Raw genomic sequence first — 7,153 nt, forward strand, 5'->3', positions numbered from 1 at the left:
AATGTGTAAATGAGTATCTCTCTATGTAATGCAAAAAATCATGAGGCAAGCAAGTTACATTGAATTGCACTCTCTATATTTATTTATTTTCAACATTTCTGATTGTTACACATTCCAGATTGTTCATTCACACTTCTTCGTTTGTCCCGATTCTTTTGCTGCTGTCCCTCTCATATGTTCATCTCTTGAGAACACATTTCTGTATTCGGTTGTCAAGATCTAAGTCCCCTCAGCAGACATTCCTTTTCCAAACCCTTTTGTGTGGAGAAGACAAGGTAGTTTCCCCAGTGAACACAAAGCTCCCCTGCCTTTGCCTGATTGTGACCCTTCGTGCATACACAGGTCTGCAATATTTGGTCAAATTAATGGAAAGCAGGTGCTCTGTGAGAGCATACATTGGGTCACTATGTGAATGGTCAATTTCCCTGCAGGCACTCACTAAGCCCACTACTCAGCCTGGCGAGCAGTTATTTGTAGCTGAAATTGCAATGAATGTATTCCTCACTGAGTGCCACGTGTAATCTTTAGAGCGGTGCAAAGTGACTTTGTACTGCCAACAAACACCCTCATTCACAGAGCTGTGGAAAGTGTATTAGCTTTCCGGCACCCTTGTTTCCAGACCGCTACACTTGTAATGAGGCCCTGTGTTTCTGCGGGTTTCCTCTGTGCCTGGAAATAGAGGCATGGTGAGAAATTCCATATCCACAGATATCAGTGGGTGATTTAAAACATTTTAAATTATGCCTGCGATTTCAGAAATTGCTGTGAATTTTGAGAATGTCTGATCATTGGCAAATCATTTTTATTTTTGGCAAAAAATCTGTCACATCCTTGGACTGTCTAATGATTCCTGTGACCCTATTTTGGAACAGTGCTCAGAGAGGAAGAAAGCAAGAACCAAGCTCTGCACAAGGACGTTGTAGGCAGTCATGAGTCAAGCTTTGGGTGCCAAAGAGGGTAGGGGTAAACCCAGTTCATTGACATGGGGCCTTTCTATTGCCACCATGAAAATAAAAGCTCTAGCACAGGGATGGAGAATGTTCCCAAATACTGCAGGTAAAAAGCGGATCGGCATGAGTGGCTTCTCGTGGGTTGGTTTCATCACATTATGGGCAATCGGGTAAATGCTATGAAGAAGCTTGAGTGCCTTCAGGAACGTTTGCTAAGCCTAGCAGTTTCTCCTCCATAGAGATGTATAGGCTCGGGCTGGCCTATAGGGCAATAGGGCAATGTCGAACCAAAAACGAAAAATGCTAGTGTGGGCCGTTTCTTTTGGTCAAAGTGGGCCAGTTTGATGAGTTACTTCACTATGCGGCAGGTCGTTTTGACCATTGTTGCTGAATACATATTCATTAAATTGCACAATTTGCTTTACATTTCTTTTAAAAAACTCTCACTTGGGTATTCCAACAGTCTGTCAGAAAAGGAATGAATTGCCATTTACAACTATGGGCCATTTTTTCATTGGTGTCCAAGACAATTTTAAGCTCCAGGGTTGTCCAACTTCAGGCCTCGGGGGCCGGATCCATGTCGGGTTTTCAGGATATCCCTCATTAATATTTCTGAGATATATTTGCATACACTGATTCTAAAGCTCGCGTAGGTCAAGGGCGCAATGTTGTGTGCCGCAGGTCTGCAGAGCACGCTGCCCGATCGACGTTCCACTTTAGGCTCTATGTCACGTTCAACGCTCGCTACGATAAAACCTGCACTCCCGACCCTCTGCGGCAAGGCCTGTGTAGGCCAAGGGCGAGGTGTTGTGCGCCGCAGGTCCGCAGAGCATGCTGCCCGATCGACATTCTACTGTACGTTCTATGCCACGTTCACCGCTCGCTACGATAAAACCTATGCACCCAACCTACTGCGGCAAAACCTGTGTAGGCCAACGGCGCGTTGTTGTGCACCGCATGTCCGCAGAGCACGCTGCCCGATCGACATTCTACTCTACGTTCTACACCACATTCAACACTCACTACGATAAAACCTACGCACCCGACCCTCTGCAGCAAAGCCCACGTAGGCCAAGGGCCCTGTGTTGTGCGCTGCAGGTGTTAGGCACTGCACAATGGTGCCCCAGATTTCACCCACTACGCTATCCTATCTGAACCCGCTCACCCTGGATTTTGGAATTCTGCACTAAGGCCTATGGCCACAGTCGACCCTGACAAGATAGCTGCCATCATTCCTACATCGAAGCCTCACGCCACCATGGAAGTCCCCAAACAGCATTTGGCATCCTTTTCCACTGCGGCAGTGACGTGCCCCCAAGCAGATGGTAAGCCTGTTGTACTAACATGTACTGCCGGCATCTATTCGACTGTGCGCAACGGCCTTACTCCACTACGATGCAAGGGAAACTGTCCCACCCCCTGTCCGACAAGCTTCCTAGTGTTCGGCGCCACCTTTGGCTTCCCAGTGAGTACCCACGCCCATCCACTTCCCACGTCGGAACCCAAGGTTGCTCCGAACAGACCCAGTGTGCACCTGCTTAATGTGACTCCAGTTGCGTTCCCGCCCAGCATCAAACTTAGTCTGCCCCACCGACAGACCCACCCACCTCCACAGCCTCTCAAGATACAGCCTCTCCTCCCCACAGGCCACATGCAGTCCCCCCCCCACCACAATGCTCATGCAGCACTCCCAATCCATTCCTATCCAGGCACGCAAGTTCCTGCGCACCACCCCGCATTAGCCCCGAACAAGCCCTCCGTCAGTAAGAGCACTCGCCCAACCTTTAACAGGCCTTGCAAAGAGCACCCTCCCACCAGGCCACCAAAGCATACAGCACTATGCAAGCCCTATCCTACCACCACCTCCTCACTCAGAGCTCCCTCTGTCCCCAGATCAACCCCTCCAGCCCGCATCACTATCCCTAGGGAATATCATAAATCCACGCCTGCTACTACAAGCCTGCTACCATCTCTGTTAGGGAGAATTCTCTGTTTAGGCTGAATTTCCTAACCTAGTGAGTCCCCCAGCAGCTTTGCTGGATTTTTGGGGTTTATTCTTTTTCTCCTGCCAAGAGTGAGACTCTTTTACCCTCACTCTTGGGCATGATTTGAGTGTGTTTCTTTGAATCTAGATGTGTTTAATGGGCTATGGGGTCTTTTACTCCATAGGCCTTCATGTGTTTTTGTGATGTGTGTTACACAGCACCCTCAGTGCAGTGACACAGGGGTGTCATAGTGACCCCCCAGTATAGACTCCATACTCTGGGACTGACTACTCTCTCCCAGGGCATGTAAAGTCACCATTGACTTTACTAGTCTTAAATTCTGAACAGAACCAGTACAAACCATCATATTGGGGACGTACTGGCTGGGGAAATTCAATTGCCCGGGGTCTGTTAGTCGAGGGGGCACGTCTCCATCCCCCCTGATCGAGTTTTGGCTGGTGGCAGTGGATACTACTTTTTATATTCAACCGTGAATATTTTTCTATGGGATTTCCCATTGTTTTAGGCTACTACCTTTATTTAATTATTTACGGTAGCCTCGAACATACCGCCAGTTTATTTAATTAATGTTAATTCTCCAGTTGGTATTTTTTGCCAAAAATTGATTCTAAAATGGCGTTTGTGTTCTCTTCTGTGACTCCAACCCAAGTCGAGCGCTTTGTTCCACTTTTTGGCGGGCTTCTCCACAGTAGCCCTCCAAAGTGGTGCCACTCTGTCTGGGGTGGCACCACTTTGGAGGGGTGGAGGGAAATTTAGGCACCCTGGACTGAGTTGCCAAGGCAACTCAAGTCGCACTCCATCCTGATTGGCCCAAGTGGTGAGCCGGCCGGCTCACCACTTAGCATGTTTGAGTGACAGCTAGGCTGAGTGAATGGGGGTTTGCTGCATAAAAGCGTGGCTTTGGGGGACTGCAACTTCATTAGTCGCCACAGGACCTAAGAATCCGACGAGGGAGAAGCTGAGCCCACCTGCCACGACACCACCACCGGTGGAGCCCTGCTGGACTGCCTCACCACTTTTCCCAACGACAGAGGAGATCTCCCGCCGGAGAGTCTTCTTCCTTTGACTGGTGGGGATAACCAGTTTCGCCGTCTTTTCACTTTCCCGACGTACCTCGTGGCCGCCTTGCCCGTGCCAAGCACCCCGGCAACGGGGATACCACGTTTTACCACGACCGCGAAACAAAGGTACCACCTTTAACCGGAAAACTCTGCGGCTGGTTTCTGCCGTGGTGGTGCAACGACCTTCATCTTTCCTCCAAGTCGAGATCTTCTCTTCCCCTGGACGACGACGCAACTTGCACCCACTACCAGGAACAACTGCCACCGCTGGAGGATCCTTCCCACTTAAGGTACCGTGTCCCGCCTGGCTTCCCTTGCTACCGACTGTACGGGGTAGATTTAACCCCCAGCTTTTGAACCTGGGTTAGCCTGGGACACCCTGGCTAAACTTTCTTAAGCCTCTCTAAACTCTTTTTGAACCCTCTGCAAGACTTTCTAAGCCTAGTGTAACTGTGTGATCTTGGGCGCATTTGTGCTCTGCTCTCTCTAAGAGGGGGCCCAGCCTTTGGACTTTGGCTCACCAGTGACTTTTGCTCTTCTGCCTTGCTAATAGTGTTCCTGAATCTTAGAGTGGTGTACCTTTCCATATTCTGTCTTTTCCCCTCCCTTTCTCACAAACTTATTGGAGTGAAATCTAGTTAAGCGCTCACCTCTGTATGAAAATAACTGGTGTTTTACTGTGACTTATCTGATAAGGAAAAAGGGGTGAATATATTTCAATAGTAACTGTGTTTAGAATATTTTACAATAAGAGTGCTGGAGTGTTTCAAACCGTGTGTTTTTAAATAAATAATTATATACTTTGATACCAAAGATCTGGTCAGTGTTTGCTTGTATTATTGTATCTGAGTGCCTATTGAGTATACTTTGCATACTGCCTAACTCTTCTTGAGGGAAGTCTGACTGCTCAGCCACAGCTACCAGGTACATCTGGGTGGTGCAGACTGCTACCAAGTGGGTTTACTGCCAACACCTGTAGTCTTAAATCTTTTGCAGTGTTCCCTAAGGGAACTGCACAGGTTTCTGCCTAACAATCTCTGATCAGAACGACAGGCTACGCTCCAGGCCATCTAGAATCACCCCCAGTTACCTCGCAGCCTCCACCTTCAGACGAAACGCTGATCTCAGTTCCAGAGCCCACACTAGTCACTCTACCATAACAACAAAATCAGGCTATGACTTTAACAAACTAGCCAGCAAAATAACTACGTGCCCTATGCCTCCTAACCATACCTATCACAGCCAGACACATCAGAACCCCGCCTCCACCACTCACTGCTTCCACATTGAGGACATCAGCAGGCCTCGGGCCGAGCAACCCACTACAAATTATGTCTCTATTAGGGCACCTCACAAGGCACTGCCCTCCACTTCCTTGTCGCCCACCATCATAATCCTTCCCTCTGGGCGCAAACTACCACCCACCCTACTGGGAGCACTCATTAACGCTAGATCACTACCGGCACATGCTCTCGATATCCATGACCTGATAACCATGCAAAATCTAGACATATTGGCCATCACTGAAACCTGGTTTCACCAATCCTATGGCCCAGCACTCTCTCTAGCCATCCCGATGATTCTCCATCCTGAGGTGCAATAGACCACTTACCCGAGGTGGAGGCGTCGCTCTCACCTTCAGCGTCTCTTGATTAAATTGACCATCACCCCCACTGACTCCATCATCATAAATATTCTTGATCGCCAGCCAGGCCCATCAGATACCTTCGAGGAGGACCTTGTCTACACCATAGGCACCAATATTAAGCCAACGTCTAGAGTTATACTACTGGGTGACCTCAATCTAGGCCTCCACGACCCCCTAGATAAGCCAGGCACCACAGTAGCCAATGTCCTCACTAAGCTTGGCTTCACACACTGTATTGCCTAACCCACCCACAACAAAGGCAGAACCCTAGATTGGACTGCCGACCTCAACAGCCAGATTCTCATCACCTCTAACACACCCAGGTCAGACCATCACATACTGAGCTTCTCTCTTCCTGCACGGACACCATCATTACCCTCCCTACCCACTCTACCACCCACACTAGCCTACAGTTCCTGCAAAATCACTGAAGAGTCAATTGTACCCTCCCTCTCGCCACTCAGCCTGGAATGCATTAACGATACTGACCTGCAAAGCCTAGCTGACATCTATGTCAACACACTGACCAATGCAGTAAATCTGGTGGCCCCGCTCCTCCCCAGACAATCTAAACCGACCTGCCACCTAAATCCTTGATTCACCTCTGACCTCCAAGCCCTGTGCTCTCTGAAGAGGCAGACAGAAGCCACCTGGAAAAAAAACCTATCAAACCTCCATAAAACTATATTTAACAAGATTGCTAAAGAATACAAAAAAAGCCATCTCGGCAGCCAAAGCCGAAGTCTACTATACCAGAATTGCAAATGCCACCTCCAACTTCAAAGAAATATTCAAAATACTCAGAGAACTCGAATCTCCTGTCCCAGCCCCAAACAGCATCAACATAGACGAAAGCTGATGCACTAACATTCAGAATGCCACTAGTACCAATATATGCACGCTACAGCAAAAAATAGCAAATAAACAAGCATTAATCACCACTCCCAACTCTCAACCCATCACTAAAACACACCCTGTACCTCCATCCCACTTTAGAGATATCTCAGAACGAGAAACAGCTCCCATCCTCGGAAAGCTCAAACCGTCCAATTGTAAAGGAGACATCTGTCCAGCATCGATCATCAAAGATTGCTCCGAAGCCCTAGTTTCATTCATCACTAAATTCATCAACGCCTCTTTCTCAGAAAACCTGGTCCCATCCAGCCTCAAAGAATCCTGGGGCCACCCTTACTGAACAAGCCATCCCTGGAACGACTACCACCCGATTACTACAGTACCCTTCCTCCTTTAGATCCTGGATAGAGCAGCCTACATTCAGATCCAACATTACTAGGGATTCAGCAATCAGGCTTCTGCCCAAGTCACGGCACTGAATCAACTCCTTTCGATCTAAAGATTCAACTGGATGCCTTCAGAGATGATGGCACACCAGCCATCCACCTCCTACTGGATCTCTCTGCCACTTTCGACCTAGTAGACCATGAGACCCTCTGTCACCATCTCGACATCTCTGCTAAACACTCCCAC

This window comes from Ambystoma mexicanum, chromosome 3p (genome assembly GCF_040938575.1).
Source record: "Ambystoma mexicanum isolate Mex_15411 chromosome 3p, UKY_AmexF1_1, whole genome shotgun sequence".
NCBI classification, from domain to species: Eukaryota; Metazoa; Chordata; class Amphibia; order Caudata; family Ambystomatidae; genus Ambystoma; species Ambystoma mexicanum.